The sequence below is a fragment of the Rhipicephalus microplus genome, chromosome 7 (assembly GCF_043290135.1).
Source record: "Rhipicephalus microplus isolate Deutch F79 chromosome 7, USDA_Rmic, whole genome shotgun sequence".
Taxonomy (NCBI): Eukaryota; Metazoa; Arthropoda; class Arachnida; order Ixodida; family Ixodidae; genus Rhipicephalus; species Rhipicephalus microplus.
In genome coordinates, this window is record NC_134706.1 from 138436820 (window position 1) to 138457772 (window position 20953).

Genomic DNA, 20953 nt, shown 5'->3' on the forward strand with positions numbered 1-20953 from the left:
TTGCGTTCTACACTTTATAGCCTTCGAGATAGGCTTGCACGCCTTTCTTCGTTTTTGAAGATAACTGCCAGATAGCGCTCGTGTCTAATGTGTCTCGATGCGCTCGTTGGCCTTCGCTGCATTGATCGAGACTCTCTAACACAGCGCTTACAGAATACAAATCACCAATTTTCTTGCGCAGAACATCAAATAAGCATTTTGTTCACTCTCTCCTGACGCAAGACTATCGTCTTTCGACGACATTTGCAGTGAAGCATGCAGATACCGGGCTAATTTTTTGTCTCTGCAGCTTTTTATGATACACCGCATTGCATCTTGGATAAAAAACAAAAAAAAAACGATAAAAAACCGATGGATAAAAAACCCGCCTGAGGCTACTATGGCGAGTAGCGCGTTCACGTTTTCGCCTATAGGCTGAACAGATGGGGCCGCCTAGCGTCGTCCACTTTAACCAAGCATGCTGAACCATGGCCTCCGAAATGGCAGAAAAGCGCTCATTGGCCGTCGTTGCTGCCGTGGCTCCCTCTTCTTTTGCGCTGCTGCTACTAACATCAGTGGTCGCGCAGTAAAGCCGGACAACGTTGTGCAGGGCGACAGTGTCGTGAAACGCATCGCGTTCCAGCGGAGGATTTGAAGTGAGCTAATGCGATGTGGACGACTAAGACGTAATTTTATTTCAATATAATCACTTTCTTGGCACAAAATTAGCACTACAAGGTTTTCGGACCACTATTTCAGCAAAGAACATCGACCTAATTATTGCCTTTAGTGTCCATCAAAATTATTTTATTTAGAACACAACATATACACAAAAGATTGTAAGCCATCTTCAACGATTTTTCACGCAACTTTCGCCACCCTTCGCATGATGTGGTATGAAAGCTACAGCTTTCCGAACAGTCTTAATTTCCCCTAACGAATCTGCGTATTTCCAAGAGCTTGTGATGTTATAATTTTCTGCAAATATTGGCATCGAGCCTGAAATGAGCAAAATGTAATTCTATGTAGCCTGAGCCCAACTTTTTTGTGCCGTATATTGCATGTACGAATCTTTAGTTAAATGAGCGACAGTGCGTCATGCAACCTGGATGACTGTGAGGTTAAACTTGAACGCGTTCCGTGCCACGGCTATTCTACATGAAGTGCAATAACGCACTTTAGAATCAGAATCAGCCGCTTTTGTACAACAACACTGTCAGGAAGTAAAAGCCTAAGGCCTTGGCCTACTTTTGCGCACATGCACAAGCCCAAAAACGTCCTTTAGGGATCAAAAACGTTCTATTGGGAACGTTTGTGAAATTCGTGTGCGCGCTCAGATTCCACGTGCTCACGTTATGTATCTCTTACTTTCTTCATTTTCTTTTCTATGCCGTGTATTTCCCCCTTTACCTCCCTACATGCATGGTAGCTAACTGGGCATGGGGTCGGATAACCTCTCTACACTCTAAATTTGCTGTTCTCTCTTTTGCAGCTCTTACTCTTCCTTACAACACAGTCTTTGCAATGAAAAAATCACACTTTTATTTTCGACAAGTTTTTTTTCTTGTAGTGCTCGTTAAAACGAAAAAAAAACCTGAACCAAACTCGCCCTTCTTATTCAAATGGCCAACCTTTACTTCTGTTTCGCCTCTATATAATCGATATGGTCATCTAGTGGCTGAGGTACTCATCTGCTCACGCGCAGGTCGCGGGATTGAATACCGGCAGTGGCGGCTGCATTTTCGATGAATGTGAAAATCCTATAGGACCGTGTGCTCAGAATTGGGTGCACGTTAAAGAAACTCAAGTGGTCGAAATTTCCAGAATCCTGCACTACAGATTCTTTAATATTATATGATGGTTTTGGGATGCTAAACCCAACATATCAGATTATCATTAAATGTAGTCACTATAGCTAAAAACCACCGTTGAGAATTACAAAGATCCACGACCAGCGTTGGCACCGGAGGCAGTAGTAGCCTTTCCCGCAGGAGATGAGTGGTGCACTCTATGAAAAAATAAAAGAGCTCTTTTTTTTACCTGACTTGCCACGTGCATTATTGTCTTTAAAGAGACACATGAGCTCATTTTGTAGTTTGACATGTATACTCTTGTCGGACAGTCCTGCAACTCAGAAGAGAGTTAACGTGTCCCACTTACCTGCCAAGTCAATATTGACTATAAAAAGAATTACATACAGTATAGTTTTTGTATACTGAGGAACGTGTATCGCCTGGTCCGTGAGAGGCAATGTTGGTCGCCCGAAAAGAGGCCAGTGAACGCTCACAGTGCCGGAGCCACGCTCATCGGAATTTTGAGCAAGATAATGGGATTGAAACGAGAAAAAATTAATAGAAAGTATTTGAGAGAAGTTTTACGAAAGCCTCAAAATGCACTGCGTGTTGTTTTGACAGTAATCTTACACATTTCCTTTACCAATAACGCTTAGGTAACAGATTACCATTGTGGTTTTCCTTCCTTTTTCATGTTCTTTGTGTCTGTGGGTGTCATCATAATCCGAGTGACTGCGGCCACTGCAGAGCAAAGGCCTTTCCCATTTCTCTTATATTACCCCGGCCCTGTGATAGCTGCGGTCATGCCACACTCGCATAACATAATCTCACATGCCTACGTAACCTACTGCTTCACCTTCGCGCGCTTGCCCTCTCTTGGAGTTACGCCCGGCTAACTTTTTTACGCCCTGCCTGCACGGCCCCTCTCCATTTTTACTTCATGATTTCGATTAGGAAGTCCTAAACCCCAGTTTGTATTCTGACCTACTTTGCTTTCTTCAAGTTTCGTTGAGCTTACAGACATCATTTTTTCTTTCAAATACGTCACCCTCAATTTCAGTCTCAAACCAATTTCGTATGCTTCAAGGTTTTTTCACCGTACCGGAATTCATTTATTCGCCATCATCATCATCATCATCATCATCATCAGCCTGACTACGTCCACTGCAGGACAAAGGCCTCTCCCATGTTCCGCCAGCTAACCCGGTCCTGTGCTTGCTGCTGCCAATTTATACCCGCAAACTTCTTAATCTCATCTGCCCACCTAACCTTCTGTCTCCCCCTAACCCGCTTCCCTTCCCTGGGAATCCAGTCAGTTACCCTTAATGACCAGCGGTTATCCTGTCTACGCGCTACATGCCCTGCCCATGTCCATTTCTTCTTCTTGATTTCAGCTATGATATCCTTAACCCCCGTTTGTTCCCTAATCCACTCTGCTCTCTTCTTGTCTCTTAAGGTTACACCTACCATTTTTCTTTCCATTGCTCGCTGCGTCGTCCTCAATTTAAGCTGAACCCTCTTTGTAAGTCTCCAGGTTTCTGCTCCGTAGCTAAGTACCGGCAAGATACAGCTGTTATATACCTTCCTCTTGAGGAAGGTTTTATTCGCCAACAAATGGAGTTAAATTGTCTGCATACCCTGTCTCACCCTTTCTCTCCAGCCTCAAAAAAAAAAGCCTGACACATGTATATATATCGAAACAGTATTGGCAACATTATTTTCAAACAGATCAGCTGGTTTGGTTGCCTTTTGGTAGGCGCAGTTTAGTAGTAGTATCAAAGGTGTAATTTGTGAGTTCAGTGGTAATTCGGTTAGCTCCACTTTACCAACTCAGCATTTTGAATTTTTATTAAAGGCCAAATAATGGCAACTAAAGCCTTTTTCTACCGTCGACGAGTATAGTCATCGTAAGATTGTCACCAAAATGACCGATGACAATTGTATTCGCCATAAAGAAAATTTGGTCCCACACGAAATCGTTGACAATTTTACTTGTACTTGTTTCTTACCGCCAGATAACTAAACTTGCCTATGTTGGGCCATTAGTGTCTCGACTTACAATTTATTGCCATTTTTCATTGTGGCTTCATGCGAGAAACCCAGCTTCAAGTTAACTCTTTTTTTTTCTTTTTTACGAAATTGGTGAAATAAGGAGTTCCACTCAACCGCAGGTTTGGCTGCACTTAATTAACAAAAAAAGATATTTTCACATGTTTTTTGTCATGGTGGGCAGAAGGTAAGAATGCATAGCCATAACAAATAATACTAACTGTACCTGTCAAAGCGCTGACTAACCGACCAAGCGCAATAGTTGCCGGAATGCCATAGAAACTGCTCCAGCAGGATGAGATGCGAAACAGGAAAAGTGCCTCTGCAAATCTGAACGAAGTCAAGAACCAAAATACGAAAGTGTGTCTATTTCTAATTGCGTAAAAACGCCACACATGTATGCATCGCTAGCTTCACGGTTGCAACTAATTAACTCATACACCATTTGAACAACAAAATTGAGAACTACTTGCTTTACTTTTTATAAATGCCAATGCATTTCTTAGCCGGACAATGTCAGGTGTCCGGTGGCGTCCGCACGCCGGCAGATTGTTGTCTCTCCGCTCTGACTCTCTCTCTCATAGCAGCAGCTGCGGGCGTGCGCACTTATCTTCGTCTCTAGCAACCAGAGCAGGTGGTGCAGGCGGAGTAGCAGAGAGTGAGTGGAGAGGAGAAGGGCGCTCTGGCGTGTGAAGGAACTATTATCGCGGGACTCAGTGGAGCTCCCGCATGTGCAGAGGCAGTGTAGGAGAGGGTAAGTGCATAGCTTCACCACTTTTTCTCTCGCCAATCGCTCTCTTTCCTCTTTGCGCCCGAGTCTCCCGTTTTATCGCTCGTACGTGTAAAATGAAGTGAAGTGCGTGCCTGACTCTCGACCATTCACTGGCTGGTGAATGAGTAAATAGATGCTTACGATATGAATTCTCGTTTTGTCATTAATTTAGGCCAATAAAATTAGTACGCCATGTACTCTCGGCGCAAGAATTGTATTCGCATTTCCTCCCAATTCCCTTTGGAAAAATGGGGCCAATTGTTAGTACACACAGCACCTTTTCAGCCATTGCAGTTGAGCAGAAGAGGGCCAGGTGACAGAAGGGCAGAACAAAGTATTCCGAAAGTCCTTAAATACGAGGTCACATACAGTCTCAACATGGCAATCGAGACTATTAGGCGATCGCAAGCCACAAAAACAACCACAAGGATGCCGTCAACGCGAAATTAGTGCAGGAAAATCGTTCACTGAAGCTTTCATTTTCCAACTGTTTGTACAGAAGGAAAACTACTGAAGCGTCTACTTCTTGGAAGTACCATGGACAATGTTTGCCGGTATTTCGGTATTGAAAACACGCAGAAAAATTTCAGGGTTGATTACTAATACGTCCGAGAGAAATGCACGCGCGGCACCAAATAGACCTCATTCCTTGCCGGAACCTGTATACAGCAACGGGGAAGCGTTCCGACTATAAGCGTGTGCACGGGCAGAGCAGGGAAAGGGCGTCCACTCACTACTAGATACTTGACATTGAAGAGGGGGCACGAAGCCTGTTTCCCCGCTTAGTCATTAAAAATAGGGTGGGGGGGGGTCAAAGTTCATTCTATTCACTGACCTAATAAGGGGGAAGGTCACTCAAGAACTATCCACTACTTTAAGGGTAACCATGCGCACGCCTCTGTTTCCGACCGCGAGTCGCAGCGCATTCGTTGGGGTTCACTTGCCGGATCCCCGTCAGATGCGTTGGCTCTACGACTAAGCACACAACTATGCTCCTGGCCTCGCCGATGTTCATCGTGCTGCCACTCCTGATATTGGGAACGCACGGAAGATGTTCGACCTATAGCTAGTCCAAAGAGCAGCTGGACATGTTGCCGCTAACGTGATTCGTCGTGTCACGACGCAATGGACAAATGAGAATGATTGACGAGACATAGAGGAGAAAGACGAAAACGTCTTATAAAGGACGGCTACAGTAAACAGGCGCGGACGCAATCACGTGGCTTCCTGTGGTAGATGAGTCGCAAAGCGACAAAAATATATATATAAGTGGTTATAACAGAAGAAAAGAAAAGAAAGGTGCCGACCCGTAACTGTCTCTCCTTACGAGGACACCTCAACAGGTCAGCAGAGGAATGGGATATGGGGAATAAAAGATATAGGGAAAAAGAAGGAGGGATAAAAAGAATAGAAGGAAAATAGACGGAGAAGAAGCCAGCCAACAAGAGAGAAAAAGAAGGAGATAGGAAAGTGGGGATCCGGTCGAAGCAGTCCAAGGGCGGGGTGCCACAATGCGAGAGCTGCACGGCTTCAGGAGACCGCGGAGGGCGAACCAGTCGGCGGGAGCTACGCTGAAGTCGGAGATCGCGAGGGCACAACCGTCCAGCTTGAAATCCTGCGAGCGAGCCCGACAAAAATAGGAACAAATGTTTTGCGAGAAGCGCGATGTATTGCCGGTCCTTGCAATGCTGAACTTAAAGATTACATATATCTCCCACTAAAAAATTGGCCCCGTATCAGCATGTTAATCTGCGAATGTCATCGAAAGACGTCTTACTTCTCGAGAGATTAAACAAAACGTTGATTTGATGTTCTGCGCTAGACAGTCGAAGAATGGTATTCTGGAGGCACTGCGTTAGAGGGCCTCGAGTGTGCAGCGGAGTCGTACGAGCACACCAAGTCACGTCACACGTGAAACATGAGCGCTATTTGGCAGTTATCTTGGAAAACAAAACGCGCGACCTTGAGATGGACGTGTGCGCCCGTCTCTGAGGTGATCAGGTGTAGAACCCAAGGCGACAGGTAGGTGCCACCATTGTGTCGTCTTAGCAAAGCGTTGGAAACACTTCCCTTTTCGTGCAAGCGTAGCATGGTCAGCGCCGCGTGATAAACTTTGCGGTCCTTAGAAAAACTTTTGTATGCCTTTTCTAGTAAAAGGACACACATACAGAATACACACATGTTGTTATGGTGCCTCAAATATACGCGCGATATTTATTGTTTTAATTGTCAATCGCACAAGTATGAACGCTGAATCTTAAGCAACATTAGTGGGCGCTGCGATGGGGTTGGGCGTTTGGTGTATCCGCTTGTGCCGTTCAAAGTGCCCAGTACCGTTAAAGATGGACAATCGGACAGACAGACAGACAGACAGACAGACAGACAGACAGACAGACAGACAGACAGACAGACAGGCAGACAGACAGACAGACAGACAGACAGACAGATAGACCAAAATGAGTTGAAGGTCCCCAAGAAAGACTATCGTCTTTAAAAGACCCATGAGTGGAATGCTAAGCAATGCAAATTCATCCATTCGTTCATCCGTCCGGGCACTCCACCTTCCGTACATACGTCCACCTGTCGGTCCATCCGCGGCATGCATCTCTCTGTCCATGTGTCCGTCCTTTATGCTGAACCAACACCTTGACGTAGATATCTTGAACCTTATGACCTACGGCTTCACTCAGTCGTCGTGATTTACAACGTGGAGAATCAGAACTACACTCTCGAATTAGAACTACCAATGTCAGTTCGCGCCGTTCCTCGGTTGATCTAAACTGTGAATTACTTTCAGTCTATTGCACTTACCTATGGCTAATCTTAACCTGGCGTGACGGCTGTATTATAGCAATACATATATAATGTTTATAAAATTCGATAGCCACCTCTGCGTCCTTCATTGGCGCTACACGAGCCTTGCAGTCTATCTGAGAAGCAGTTGGTTTACCTGGTATGTTTCCGTGGTAGAATACTTAGTTGCCACGCAGAATGCTAGGGTTCGATTCGTCCTGAGACTCTGACATTTTTTTCTTTACATTCGTCGGGCCAGCGCCGCCGATGTCAGCTCTTTCTTAACGCTCACGCGTTAAAATTACCCAGGTGTGTTCTCGCAGTTCCTGGGTTAAAATGAAATGTCAGTCACCTACGGAACATACCCGTATCACAGTGGCACATGTCCACCCGCGGGTATGGGTCATCGTATAGTGAAAAGTGCTTCACGGCGTACGCGACCAGAAGTTTATAAAATTGGATAGCCATCTCTGCATATTGTGAAAAGTGGCACAAAGGATAGTTTCAACACAGACACAATTATCGCACTTGCATGAGTCAGCCATGCCGACCACTGCAGTACTTGTCCAGTATGGTCGTGGCTCAAGTGGAGGAGATATTCGTCGGACGCCCTCTGTTGCGCGAAAGTACTGCATTCTCAGCGTTCCATTGCTGTTAAAACGACAAAAGGTGTGTGCGCTTGGGGAAGCAGCCAGGTTTATGTACGACAGTTATTGGTGGAGCTACGCCAGGTCAGATCATAAGTAAGCTAGCTCCAGCTTCGCTCTAGCGTCGGAACTGCTGCATTTCAAACGCGAAGCTTTTTTTAGCGAACTTCGGTGACTTTGACCCTATCTATCTATCTATCTATCTATCTATCTATCTATCTATCTATCTATCTATCTATCTATCTATCTATCTATCTATCTATCTATCTATCTATCTATCTATCTATCTATCTATCTATCTATCTATCTATCTATCTATCTATCTATCTATCTATCTATCTATCTATCTATCTATCTATCTATCTATCTATCTATCTATCTATCTATCTATCTATCTATCTATCTATCTATCTATCTATCTATCTATCTATCTATCTATCTATCTAGCCGCCTACGACTTTTAGCTCTCCTGACCGTTTCGTTATTGGTAACGATACCAAACTTGGTATGGCATAACATGACTATAGAAAACTTGTATGACTAGTCATAACATAAAAATCATGAAATGAATGTCATGAATGTCATGATTTACAATTCACGGTTCTGAAGTTCTTGCGGGGGTTTCGTTCACTTGAAATGTTGCAAAACGTTTGGGTGCTCTCGTGGTCACCCTCTAAACCTGGCGTGAACGAAAATTAGCATGGGAGTGTAGGATGGTTTGGAGAATATGACGCGCTGCTCAAGAGCTCAAGAATGTCACGATCCCGTCATGTAATTTGTCAAACACGTCCCGCCAGGTAGTGGAACATACCCATGGGCGGTTATCTTCCGCTGGTATGCGGGTATGTGCCACAGGTGATTGACACTTAGTATCTACCTAGGAAGGACGAGAACACACATGGGAAATTTTAACGTGCAAGCGTTAACAAATACCAGAAATTGGTAGCGTCAACCCGACGAATGTAAAAAATAAATGTCAGGGTCCCAGCTGGAAGCAAACCGGAGCATTCTGCGTGAAAACGAAGTATTTTACCACAGAGCTAGGCCAGGTTTCGGAACTGCTTTTGAGTAGTTTCGAGACCTGGCCCTTATCTTCGTGAAAGACCTGGCCCCTAATGTTCGGGAAACGTCAAGATTGGTTCCAGTGCTACCTATCCAATGCTATAAACATTACACATGTGCTCTTTTCATATATTTGTCACGTCGGGTTAACGTCAATTGCGGTTAGTTCCCATGCGCTGGAGTTGATTTATGTGGCAGTGTTGAGGGCCATCATCCACGTGAGCATAAGCACTTCATATCAGCTTCTGGTGTTGCTAATGCGTTTGTTCCGGTTGGCAGCGTTGCGCAAGTGCAAATAACTGGTTATATGAACCTCTGCAACTCCACAACATAAGTCTGTGCGTGCAACGTTTGCACATATGTTTAGCGTCCTTTCATGACGCGTCACACAATAAAAAATTGCTCTGCTATAAAAAAAAAAAGATCTGTCTGTCTATTTGTCTGTCTGCCTGTCTGTCTGTTTATACGTTTGTCTGTTTGTCCACTCCTAACGGCACCTGGTACTTGAAACGGCTGACCCCATCCGCAGCGCCCACCTATGTCGCTCAAGATTTAGCGTCATAATTGTGAAATTGTCATTTAAAAGCAATCACTGCGCATATCTGGGACAATACCAACACGCATATAATCTGCATGTGCGTCTTTCACTAAAAAAAGGCACACATAAGTAATTTTAAGGACCATAGCGCTTATCACGCTGCACTGACCATGCAACGCTTGCGCAAATAGGCAAGTGTTTCCAACGCTTTTCTGTGACCAGAAGGGGGTGGCACTTAATTTCACCTTGTGTTCTACACCTTATCACCTCTGAAACGGGCGCACACAACCGTTTCAAAGCCACGCGCTTCATTTTCTTAGAAAACTGCCAGATGGCGCTCATGTCTCACGTGTGACGTGACTTGATGCGCTCGTTCACCTCCGGTGCACGCTCGAGGCACTCTAAAGCAGCGTCTCCAGAATACCATTCACCTTTTTTTTTTGCGTAGAACATCAAATAAAGGTTTTGTTCACTCTCTCCTCACGCAGGACTATCGTCTTTCGACGAAATTTTGAGATTAACTTCAAGATTCGAGGCCATTTCTTTCATTTTCATTTCGTATGTAATGTCCTTAACCCCCTTTTGTTTTCTTATACATTCTGCTTTGTTCTTGTCTTCTAGGGTGACACCGATCATTTCCTTTTGTATTGCTGTCGGCGTCGTCCTCAACTTAAGTTGAAACCCCTTTGTACTTACATGGATTTACCTCCAAGTACAAAGGGGTTAGAGGTATTTACCTATGGAAGCAGAAACCACCTCGGGGTTTCGGCTCCTCTAGGTAAGTACCTGTAAGATTCAGCTGTTATATACCTTCCTCTTGAGGAATAGTGGCTAAATACCAGTCATCATTTGATAATGCTTGTCGAATGTGCTTCATCTCAAATTGATTCTTCTAGTTAGTTCAATCACGTGGCTTGGTTCCATGATCACTACCTTTCCTAAGTAGACGTACTCTTTTAAAAATTCAAGTTCACTAATACCTATCTCGAAGTTCTGTTCTCTTCCAAGGTTGTAGTACATTACTTCAGTTTCATGCAGATTATTTTAAGACCTATTTTTCTCTTTTCCTCGTCTAATTCAGTAATCATGAATTTGCTATTCGTTCCCTGAGTTACTGAGCAGTGCAATGTCATCAGCGTAAGGGTTACTGTAACACTTTCTATACCTCGTATAACTAACCAACCTTATTATTGTCGATTACCGTGAACAAAAATTTCGTGCTCAGTGATGACACGCCTACGCAAATAGAAGAGTAAACAATGATGTGTATAAAGCGTCGATTAATTTTCCAAATTTTATGCAGTACCTTGCGCGTGCTTTATAAATGTGTTGTATTTTTAGGAGGCCAATCATGTCTCAGTCCTTCAACCGCAACCACTCTATTACGTGCAAAGATACGACTGTTTCCTTATTTAGGTCACTGACAACTGCGGCTACACAACCGAATGAATTCGGTTGTTAGAGAAGCCATTAAAACATCTGTGTTATGTTTCGCTTTACGTTGCTACATTTCCTGCTTTGTTTTGTCATATACGCTCGTACAGTAAACAGGCATGTGTCACGTGTAAGAGCCGAGCTGTGGGGAACAAGGGCGATATAAGGAAAAAGTTAATGAGTGGAGTGTTGGAATATTCAGGTCTTCTTAAAGCGGATTTTTGTGGCAACTGGTCTCGAACTTCATGCGGAGCTCGGAGAGGTAGGTTGTTATATAGGATCGATTGCGAGAAGATTTCATTTGCAAAACTAAGTACTACTTTTTCACTCCTAAGGTAAATTTATTTAAAAATATAAAAAAGAAAGAACCTTGCGAGGTTTTCGTAAAAGTTAGTATGATGTTTTCTGAACGCGCAGGTAGTACAAAATGTTGTCGATCACATTTTTCATGTGCAATGCCATGTTGCATTAGGTGAATAAATCTTGGCGGCAGCGTATTGAAGTTGTGTTCTGGTACATAATGAGCCGTCAATAACAAAGAGTGGCAGTGTCATTATGGGAGATCCTGGCCTCAATTTGTACATGTTGCGTAGTACGAGAGTAGAAATGATGAATCGTTAGTCATAATTTTGCTCGTGTAGGACATCTTCGCATCGACGATGTTATAATTATGCGACTCATATGTTGGGCAGCTCATACGAGAAGCCATTTAACTACGCTCAGAAGCGCAGCCAAGTGCACGTATCACCCACGACACTTCTTTATTTTTACAGTGAAACCAGGTATGAAATCCCAACTCGGGTCTCACGCAGCGCCTTAGATGTCCGCCGCCGCCACCGCAGACGGTTTCCATAACCCCAGCGCGCAAAATTAGCAAAAAAAAAATAGTACTAATGACGCAGTGTGGCTCCAGCCCGGGTACACCGGGTGCTAGCCCAGTATTCTACCACTCATCTTTTTTTATCATGGTATTTAATAAAGTACTTGCGCAATAAAGACAATATCAAGCGAACAAAAGTGCAATCAAATCGCGAAAGGAAGTGCTCAAGCGTTACTCATAAACACTAAATGGCTAACACAGCGTGAGTTTCTCACATGGAGAGTTCTTCACATCGTGTTATACAAACAAAAAAGGGGTGAGGTCAAACAGTTCGCTAAGACGGAGTACCAGTCCGGTCTAAAGTCTAGCTTGTCGTAAATGTTTTTTAGGGGGATAACCGTTTGAATGAAGTGTGCGCTTGTGTGAGTAACAAAGGGGTTTATAATGGCGAACAACCAGGCGTCGCACAATGCGAATAGTACAAGAAGTGGGTCATCCAATTTTCAAACCCACTACAAGATCTTGTTCTTTATTACCTATTAACTGTGGCTCATACCCACTTCAGGCATAATCCCTCATCGTCTTCAGCCACTGCATGCAAAATTGGCACAATATTCCTCGCAATAGCTTAGCGGATACCATGCTACTCAGAACAATGACGAAAAATAGCATAGCGAACGCCGCATTGCTACATTGCATGAATGTAGACATTAGCAGAGTAATTGAATCTAATTCCTCAGCCCTCAACATTAAAATAGAGTACGATGAAGTCTTCCCCCCACAAGCCAAGTTGCAATCTCTTAGATTCTTGACCACTACTTTAAACGATTACTTGGTACATGCAGAAACAAAAAATGTAATAGCTACAGATGCTTCTGTCAACAATGAAAAGGCAGGCGTGGGAATTGTGTCTGATTTTCTCGGCTGGTCTTTTTCAGCAAGGCTTCCAGATTTCACTACTATATTTGAAGCCGAGCCAGTAGCTATTATTTTAGCTCTCCGTGAAATTCCTACGACCAAGACCAGTGCAATAATCCTAACAGACTCACTTTCGGTGTGTGCAGCTCTGAAAAACTCTGAACAATCTCGTGCCCTAGCAGCTTTCCACACATTAGCACCGCCGCATTTAAAACTCCTCAAATTAGTGTGGGTCCCAGGTCACTGCGCATTACAATTAAATGAATTGGCAGATGCTTTGGCATGAGCATCACTCGATGGACTAGTAATTTCAGTACTTCCCGAGTTAGAATACTTATCAGGGGTTAGATATAGAAAATTCGCTATTTCTACAGATAGTTTAGAAAATATCACACAATGAACAGATTATCAGCACCTCAAATTTCCATGGAAAGCCCAGTGGAGTCGGTCAAAAAAACTTGAAATTATCTCCAGATTCCGGTGCCGTGTCCCCCCATTAAATTTTTATTTACACAGAGCTGGTCTGACACTTTCCCCCCTTTGTCCGTTTTGCGAAGAATCAGAAACTATTGAACATTATTTTGGCTCATGCCGTAACTATGCATTTATTAGGAAACGACTTTTAAATATTCCATTTGCGAAGCAAGGTTTAAATTTAACCACAGGAAATGTTCTAAATTTTGGTGCCTCTGTTTTGGGAAATTGCCACAAAGATGAATTCGATGCGGTGTGTAATTTTATTCAAGACTCTAAACGTTTTTCAACATAAAGTCCACGTTAATAGGTACTCAAAAAAAACTGGGTCGAAGAGTAATTTTCAAATCTGGATAAATTCGTGACATAACAAATTAATCGGGTCTGCCAAAACCAGCTGTCTGGTCGGCTCCCAAAATCAAGTTGTAGCTATTAGTGTCTACTTTGTTGTTGATTCTTTTTTCTCACTATTTACATCTTTGGTTTCTTTTTTTTAACATACTGTCTTCAGTGTACAACCCCCCCCCCCCTTTTTTTTTCGTTGTAAGCAATAATTCAGTTATCGTCGATATGAGACTATATGTTCTCTTGGCCAATCCCCCAGAGTGGGTACGAACCATGGATTAGAGGCTACAAACAAGCAAACAAACAAAGAACGCCGGCCTACTAGCCTAAAACTTTTATTATTATTGCCGTAGTGGGTACCCAGCAAGTGCGCCTGAAGGAGCTACTCAATGAGTGTTTAGAAAAAGCTCCGAAAAGCCGCTCTTCTAGCTTTCGTCATGACTCGGCAGCGCCTTCCGCACAGGCCTGGCGTCTTTTCTTGAGCTCACTTCACTATTACTTTTTAATGATCATTTGAATTGTGCGCGTGAGCAAGGTGAGCTTCAGTTACCAGCACTGGAATGTTCAATCACTTATGCGCATAAAAGTCATCGTGTTTCACCGATGATCCAATTCTATAGAAAAGTGACGATTGAATTAGCCGCCTTCCTTGCATCGTGAGTGTTGCTTCTTTTTCTTGGAGCAGGTTTGCTAACTGAAAAGTTAAATCCTGGCTGATTTGAAGTCCGCCTACCTCAGGGTCAGAAGCGCGTGAACGTGTCACTACAATTATAAGAATTCGCATGATGACCAACGCTAATGTTGGTCTAATACACTGATACTGTGGCTCGCCTTATGCGATCGTTTATTCAGCCAATTTTTTATTGCAGGATCATAAATTAGTCGCACTAGTGGTAAGTGGCATGCCACTGATATGAGAGGAAATGCTTTTGAGCACGCCTGAGCTTTGCCTTCACGTTTATGTAGAAAGCCATAGCGTAATTTGGCGTCGTACACATCACCTTCAAGCATGCCGCAAGAAATTGTGTGCTCGTGCATGTAGAATTGGCATTTTCATGGAATTTCAGAATTTCCATTGAAAGCACAGCTGTGGAGTCCCATCTGAGTAATAAAACTGTCCCTCTTGCAAGTTCCCGAAGAGTTCACTAAACGCCCGCAAGGTTATATGTGCCCCGGCGCATCTTTAAACAGGTGGGCAGCTTTAAACCACAGACTCGTTACTCTATTCGCATGTTTTTACACCCGGAGTGATTCCCTCATTCCGCCGCGCCCTATCACACGCGTTGACACCCCGCCAACTGCATGACATGCTTTATGTTTTATGTAGCAGTTTCATGCTCTGACATGGTTCCTTGCTGGGTGCGCAAAGTCGGAAATGCGATTCTTTTACTCGAACAGAATAGTTTTGAAATACTTATTTATTGTTATCTATCCTAAATGTTCACTTACGGATAGTGATGAGTTTTTGCCGACAGCCAACGACGTCTAGGCTGCCAGCGGAATGTTTACGAAAACAGGTCTTTAACGCTATCGCACTGAAATAGTCAATATTGCAAAGTTAGTTTTCCAATGAAAAAATGTAATATAAAGCACAACAGTGCGCTCACATCAGGTCACACACATAATTATCACCATTGGCTTTCCTTGAAATACACGCCACCTTGATGCTGTCGGATCCGCACATGTGCACTTTTCACTTGCATTAGTACACGCTTGCGGACGCAGACGTTGTTTGCAGTTGGCGCAAAAGTATTGCATCTCCTCTTATTTTTTTGTCCGATTGGTTTGATTGTAGCCTAAGTGATTAGCAAATCCGATTGGTTTGATTAAGCGTTCGGTTTCATTATGACTGTGGTACTGAGGGCAATGTTCTGGTGTGCTTAAATGCCATCCTTCGTGAATAACAGTTTGTTCGATGGATAAATCTTGTGAACGTTTTCTGCACTCACTCTTATTTTCGTAATGCTATTTATTTTTTTATCACACTTGCACGGTGAGAGTGAGATTGAGCTCCACAGGTGAAACTGATGTGCGTGTTTCGCTGCTTGCGTGCAACACGCAAGGTTCTTTCCACAGCAGGGAAGACGGATACAGCTGTTTCCTGCGTGCGTCAAGCTGCTGCAATTAGCCTTATTATGGTCCTCTGTCAGAGATAAATCATCACAGCGAAGAAAGGACTTTCATGTGTAAAGCTGTAGAGGATTTGCACGAACTGAGTCTGTCAGTAGGGGCATGACAGGACACACCGCTTTTATGACACAGTGCTGGAAATATTTCCATTCGTAAGCACTTGAAAAGATTTACGGGCAACATATGTGCATGTGCTTTCTCATTTGTATAACGATACCTGCAGTTTCGAGTCCGAAAAGCAAGATATGATTATCAGCGATGCCATATTGTAAGTGTACGGACATCTGGATCATCCAGTGTTGTTTAAATACACCGGTATCATACAGTACACGACGCGAGCGTCCAGTACTTTGCCTCCATAGAAACTTCACCATCGTGGTGGGCATCAATCCCGTAATATTTGGATCAGCAGTCGAGTGCCATAGTGACTGCTCTACCGCAGCGGACTCAATTTTTTTCTGTATGCCGGACGTGCACTGAACTCTCGCTTTGTTAAAACAGTCGACAATGCGGCCGTTTTTATTCGCCCGTTGTTGAGACAATAACCATTTCCATGCGCCCTTCTGACAAATTTTCGACTGTGACGCTATATGCGGTTTGAATATTACTTTTGAAGGGGTATATTTTTATAATATTTTTTTCTTTATTCAAACGTAACCCCGCATTGCTCTTGGGTGTTACAGCAGGGGGGGGGGGGGTGTTACAAGAGAGATACAAATAGATCTTCATTTACACAGCATACTTGTTCTTCAGAGGGCTTGTTCCATAAGGCTACACACTTCAGGAAAAAAGAATTCACAAACTTGCATGTCCTGAGCCGGTATTCACGAATTCTGTGTTTGTGATCATTACGCACAGAAACATAAAAAGGTGTATTTAAATAATTATTTTTGTTTATTCCTACCTTTTTATACACTTTAAAAAAACTGTTTTTGCTCTAACTTCTGTCGTCGTGAAGACAACAATTCCCAATTCAATTATTTTTTCACCGTTGTGACACTGTCCGTTCAAAGGTACCTGCCCATTACGTACCTGGCTGCTCTGTTTTGGATATCTTCTATTTAAAAAATGAGACTGGCTTCCGATGGATCCCATAGTTCCGATGGATCCCATAGGCGTACTCTAATATAGGTCTAACACATGTAGTAAACGCATTCCGTTTTAATTCAACTTCGCGACATCTTAGATATCGTTGAACAAAGTTCAGTGCCCGTCCAGCCTTACCAACTGTGAAGGGTGGCAGCTTGGGCTAGTTGGTATGGCATGACGATAGTTATAGCGCGAGAACGAAACGACGACCTTCTTGTCTCTGTGTTGTCGTTTTGTTCTCGCGCTACAACTATCGTCTTACCAACTGTCTCACTGATGTGCGCATTCCATGAGCAGTCAGCAGAACACAAGACGCCTAGGTACTTAGAGACATTAACTTTAGTAAAGAACTCTTTATTTACAGAATAGTTATTTATCAGTGGCCTCTGCTCTCTAGTAAAAGACTTATGGATGCACTTTTTCGTGTTTGAACACATGTTCCACTGTTTACACCTATCATATATTCCGTTCACGTCTTCCTGTAATGCTGTCGCATCTTGATCGCAAGATATACCTCGGTTCATAACGCAGTGCTCTGCGAACAATCGCTAGGAGGACGTAATACCCAAATCAATATCATTCATTTATATCAAAAATCATATAGATCCCAATAGAGAGCCCTGAGGGACTCCTGAGGTGACTTTTACGTAACTCGATTTTTCGCCATTAATAACGATTCACTGCCTGCGCTCTGATAATAAATTTTCAATCTATTTGATAAGATCTCTATGTATACCTATTTGCAGTAGTTCGCAAATGAAAAGTGAATGCGTAACCGTGCCGAAAGTTTTTCGAAAATCTAAAAACAAAGAACCTATCTGGCCCTCAGCATGAATTTCACTCCCTAAATCGTGATAAAATTATCCAAGTTGTGTAGTGCAGGACAAGCCCTTGCGGAAATGATGCTGTACATTTATTAGGATACTGTTCTCGGTGAGGTGACTCATAATGGCTGAGTAAATTATATCTTCAATTATTTCGCATAAAATACATGTCAGGAAGACGGGCCTATGATTCTGGACATCTTTTTTTGTACAATCCCTATAAATTGGCACAATGTGGGCTACCTTCCAGTCGTAAGCCGATTCACTAGCACGTAGCGACTGCGTAAAAGGAACGAAACGATAAAGAAAGATGGTCGCAGCGCAGGGCTTTAACACCCGAGATGAAATGCCATCAGGGCCAACTGCCTTAGTTTCATTCAATTGCTCCAATAACTTTTTGGTGCCACACACGTGGAGTTTCCACCTGCGTCATAGGCAGCACATTGCTAGCAGCTGTGACAATAGCGTCGGGTTTCGCTGGAAGAAATACTGAATGAAAGAAGTTATTTAGATATGTTCTTTGCTTCGTCATTCGTGACGATTTGGTTATTGCAAATGATTTCTGGAGTGCCCAGATCACTTGATACGCACCCCTTTAAATACTTCCAGAAAATTTTAGCATTGGTTTTCAACATTTCATTAGGTCCCTTGAAATAATTTTCTTTTGCGATCTTATTACTGAGCTTGTGAACAAGCCTTATTTCTGTCAATCTGTCATAATGAGCCTTGTTCCTTGTTTTCTTGTGTTTCGCAAAAATTCGTTTTCTTTTTGTATAATTTGTATAATGGATAATGTTACCCGGGATTTTTTACGTTTTAAGTATAAAAAAAAAATATACGTGTGGTAAATGTTAATTCACAAGCCCACCCAACTTTACTTCAAACGTATTCCACAGTTCATGAATGTTACAATAGGCCGCTAATAATTCAAACGTTGGTAGGTATCGAAGCAGTTTTTGGTTCATAATTCCCTTCATAATAATACCTTCATAATTCCCTTTATCATACAAAATATCTTTCTATTCTCACAAGAACTTAATCGTTGAATTTTAGTTTCCACGGTCGCAACAACAGCCGAATGGTCGCTAATTCCTGGAACGGTTGTTATAGAGCTTACTACATTAGGTGAGTTTGAAAGCAATAAATCTAGGACATTACCTCCGCGTGTTCATTCTCTTATGTATTGTACTAGATCATATGTGTCTAGAACCTTTTTAATTTCAGAGCTCGCAGCACAACGAGCAACATTGTCACAATAATCATCCTGTCAACACAAGTCCGGCATCTTAAAATCACCCCCGAGCAAGATCTCTTCACCAGACACTTCTGAGATAATCTCAGACAAGGCACAAAGTGTTGTCGGATCAGAGTTCGGCGCACAGTAAACCGAGCGAACATTCAAACTAGAGTTGTTAGGCAATACGATTTGGCACAAGACTGTTTCCGTAGCTTCGTGGCAGATATCTTCAGGGCTAGATTGCAGTGTCATATGAATAAGCAGAAAAACGCCCCCTCCGAGGCTCAGCCAATCTTTACGATACACCGCGTAGTCTTGTGGAAACACTTCCCTTTCTCTAATAGTTGGTTTCAGCCAAGATTCAGTGCCCATTTCAATCTCTGCTTCCACAGATTCTATGAATTCAGCAAGCTAGTCTACTTGATTTGTTACACTTCTACAATTAACCACTAAGACAACGATATGTTTGTGTTCTTGAGCTTTACTTTTGTTATTTGGTCATGTTTTGGAAAACGGGACAACCTCATCATTTTCTTTAGCTCAATGAAACGCTCTACCATTCACCATGAGCTTATCAAAACTTAGTTTTGTTTTTTTATCGGCCTTTTTAACTTTAACATATAGCCATAGCCATTTTCTTATGGCACACGTTTAAGGTGAGTAATCTTCGTCCATGCCGTACACAGTACCTTTAAGTTTCCTGGTGTTTGACAAAATTTTGTGTTTTTTCTCAAAAGGTGAAAGACTTACAATGATTGGCCGTTTGGTTTTGCTGTAACGTCCCACGAAATGTGTCCTTTTAACAGATATAGGCTCAATGGCCAGATAAGATTTACGAATATTATTAATCACTTGCTCCGATTTGTCCCAAGTATCAAACTGATCATTGTCCTTTACACCGTAGAATACAATGTTTCTTCTACGGCTTCGATTTTTTAAACCCACAACCTTCAGTTCTAATTTATTGACTTCATCTAAAAGATAACTAATGACATGGGCTTGATCGGAGATCAATTTATTGACCTCTTGAAATTGTGGTTGAGTGTAATCGAAGTTCTTGCTCAATTCTGTCATTAAAAGTTCATGTTTCGTAAGCCTTGCATTGATAGAATCTATTTACTCAAAGTGGCAGTTTGGCCATCCTGGATGTTTTTCAGCAAGTTATCTGTGTCACGAGGGCCAGGATTTGGCTCAACGTCACCTGATAGCAACAACAACGCAAGATACAGCATTCTGCTTAAGAAAAAAAGAATAACTTTTCCCACCCCTCCTATAGACCCGCTTTTAACAAAGCAACGTCACATTTGCCAGAGTGGGTGGAGCCGGCACAACTGGTAGAAATTGACGAGTCGTAAACAAACAGTTTCGACTAACCTACACAAGCATCAAAAGCGTGAGTCGCATGTCGGCGAAGGTGCCAACGCCAAATCCCATGGTGGTCAAGTGTTGCTCGCTTAAGTAGCCTTTTTGGTCATCAAGTGGTTCATCACGGGGTTCCCAGCCAGCGAAACGTGGCGGTACGATGCTTCCAATGTCCTTTCGTCTGTCGTGCGTGGACAGTGGCTATCCGCCGACGTCACCGACAACCGGTGGGAGTCAGGTAATATCCGGTGCTGTGCACAGGCCGGTCCCGGAACACAGCGTCACCCCTCAATCTTCATCGAAGGTAGACTCACGGAACGAACACCAAAACAGCGCAGATACCTGCACAAGCATCAAAAGCGTGAGTCGCATGCCGGCGAAGGTGCCGGCTCCATATGGTGCTGCATTAACTTGATTGCGAAGTGATGTCAAGAAAAATGTGAATTATTAGGCAAAAATTGTGTGTGTAAGGGGGGGGGGGTTGCGTGTGCGCTTCTGTGCCATCATTCAAACACATTCCAGTTCTGCCTGAAGGTGCACAATGGGATGCGGATAACAAAGCGACTAGCTCGTTTTCAAGAAGGTAGGAGTCAGTTTCGCCCTCAGCAGAAATGTAGAAATCCTGGGTGCATATCTCGCCGCGAACTTACAAGGTCACAACAGAAAAACTGTTTTTTTTTTAATGTG

General features: G+C 43.1%; 1 protein-coding gene across 1 annotated transcript in view; it reads left to right on the forward strand.

Annotated features, from left to right (window-relative positions):
• Window positions 1–20097: 20097 nt before the first annotated feature.
• LOC119180125 (sodium-coupled monocarboxylate transporter 1-like) overlaps window positions 20098–20953 on the forward strand; it is a 74586-nt gene continuing 73730 nt past the window's right edge. The window contains exon 1 of the mRNA XM_075869783.1: window positions 20098–20627. The gene's annotated coding sequence lies outside the window, so the exon portion shown is untranslated. The remainder of the gene's footprint in view (window positions 20628–20953) is intronic.